Here is a 2699-nt window from a genome sequence, read left to right as displayed (position 1 = left end):
TTTCTGTATTATTACTTTGCTTTTTTTTTTTACATTTTAAGTTTTACTAAACGTCAGGCAGCGCTTTGGACACCTAAGAAGGTAATTGCTGTTTTCGTCTCTATTCGTCAAACGAATAAACTTTTATATATTAATTATATTAATATTCTCAGTTTAAGAGCTGTTAAAAATGTTGTATGTTTCATAAAATAAGGGTAACGAAAGGGAGTCGTGTTTTAAGTCGGTTTTGTGGATTAAAAATGTTACTAAAACAATTTGGTTTGCTAGCTATCCCACAATGCATTGCGCCACAACGTTTTTCAGTACAGTCACCCGTATGTATCCTAATATCTTCAAAAGTATGGCATTTTCGAATAAGTCTAGTGGAATCTATTTACTATTGGGACTCACTTGTCCAAAAGTCAACATTTATTAACTCTAATCATCATATGTGGCTTTTCTTTGCACTTATAAAGAGACGTTATCTCATAAATCGGCTTGTCATGGGGAGGCGTCATTGAGATAACGAGCTATTTTGTGCTGTGTCACATTAGCAAGCACCCAAAAAAATGATAATCTACCTTTTATGTTCTATCCTTCTTGTGGAAAGGTTGACAAGGCAATGCATTTAACACGCAGAAATATTTCTAATTAATTATATTTCAGTGCTGAAATAAAGGCTGCTTATGAAGCGATATGAAAATAAGAAAACAGTGGTACATCAGCTATAAAATACTGTGGAATTATCGGCATCCTCCCCACTTCAGGGTGTGTCCACCCTGTCAGCTGCAGCACGGATAAGACAGATAACATGTTCTCTTTGGGCACAAAAAAAACAAAAAAATACATGAAGTAAGTCTTTTCATTGGGATTGATAAAAAAAAACAAAACACACTGACATTATGCGACTTTAGAGCCTGGATTGAAAATCTGGTGCTCAATATGAAGCTGAGACTCAAGTGTTGACAGTAAAATGAATATTTTTACTGTATATCTTCTCAAACTGCTTGTAGATGACTTCTACTGTCTGGAACTGATGTCCATTTTTGTAAACTTCCCTTGCCATCCATCCCCAAATGTTCTTACTTGGAATAAAATCAGGGGAACACACAGGATGTTCCAAAAGAGCGAGTTTAAGTCCTTTGCCTATTGTGAACTGCTGCGTTATCCTGTTTAAAAAGCCCGTCATTACCACACAGAAGAGAGGGGCTTTGATCATGAGGGATACCCCCCTGCAATATTACCACATAACCAGTTACCGTTTGACGCCCCTGCACAACCTGAATCTCTATTGTTCCATTGAAAAGGAAAAAGTGGCCCAGATCACAATGGCACCAAGTGGAAAACATCTCAGGTGGGATCTCCTTGTCATGCCAGTAATGTTGGAAACCATCCATCCCCACTAGTATCGTGGGTATGCTGGAGCCTATCCCAGCTGTCTTGAGCGAGAGGCATGTTATTCTACCTTTTAATGTCCCTTTGGTTTGGTTTGGTGCTCTCTTGCAAATTCCAAACAGGCAATTATGTGGCATTGAAAGAGACGAGGCCTTTTCTTCTTAGAACCCTTCTCTCACAGATACCACGGAGACTGCACTCGGCACCATTAACAGGATGGTCCTGTGTCTTTACAAGCAAAACAATCTGTTGGAGGTCAAACATTCATAACTGTAACAGTAGTCAGCAAGCATAGATGGATTCCACTTTCCCTCATGTCTTTTCTCCATAGCTGCAATGTCTTAGTGGAATTGTACTTACTTCTTCACAGTTCAATGGAAAGAAATCTACATGGGAAGATTCACTTTTTGTGTATCTTCAGTGACATATTGCCAATATTGCCATATTGCTGGTTTGCCACCAGCTGCTTATAATTATCTGCCGTGTAGTATCCAAGAAACTCTGATGCTACAGTCAATTTCTGATTGAAATTTCTCTCCATGCATGCATTTTGACTACTTCTGAAAATATTTTATGTCAAAACTCTAGGCATATTCAAATGTATTGGAATGTGCAGACAGGCTTTCAGATAGAACTGGTTGCTTGCAAACCCCTGTTTTTGGCTTATTTTGCATATACCGTATTTTCCAGACTTTAAGTCGCACTTTTTTTTCATAGGTTGGCTGTTCCTGCGACTTATAAATGAAAAAACTGTTTATGTTACATTAACACTGGACACCTTTTCTGTTCATGTTTATTTTTTGTGTAACTGAATAACCATTGTGTTAGCATATCTTACACTTATTCAGCCTGTTCTCTATTCTTTTATTGGTAGAACTTGCCTTCCAAGAGGACGTAATGTAGTTTGTAAAATAAATTACCTGCAAAAAAAATGTTTTTTTCTACCTAATTATGCATTTTTGGCCTTGTGCGACTTATACTCCAGAGCGATTTATAGTACAGAAAATACAGTATTTCCTAGTTTGACCTAATACTGTAGCTTGGAATTGGTGACCTGAACCAAAAAAAATGCCACTACTTTTTTTCCATAACCATTTTCCTTGTAGAACAGTGTAATAGGTCTGCCTTCACAATGACTAAAGATGCATCTATTTACTGAAAAATGTCTGAAATTATGAAATGTAGGTACCTTATCATAACTAATATAGCATTGATGATGAGATTCATTATAATTGATCAGCCTCTCTAACAGTAATTAGTGCTTTCAAGCACTTGTTTAAAAGTAGTTCATTGTGGATGGCATTGAAAAGTATCATGATGTCACA

The sequence above is a fragment of the Doryrhamphus excisus genome, linkage group LG16 (assembly GCF_037039965.1).
Source record: "Doryrhamphus excisus strain RoL-2023G ecotype Guam linkage group LG16, RoL_Dexc_Guam_v1.1, whole genome shotgun sequence".
NCBI lineage: Eukaryota > Metazoa > Chordata > Actinopteri > Syngnathiformes > Syngnathidae > Doryrhamphus > Doryrhamphus excisus.
The sequence above is the reverse complement of the archived record's forward strand: the minus strand, read 5'-3'. Positions refer to the sequence as shown.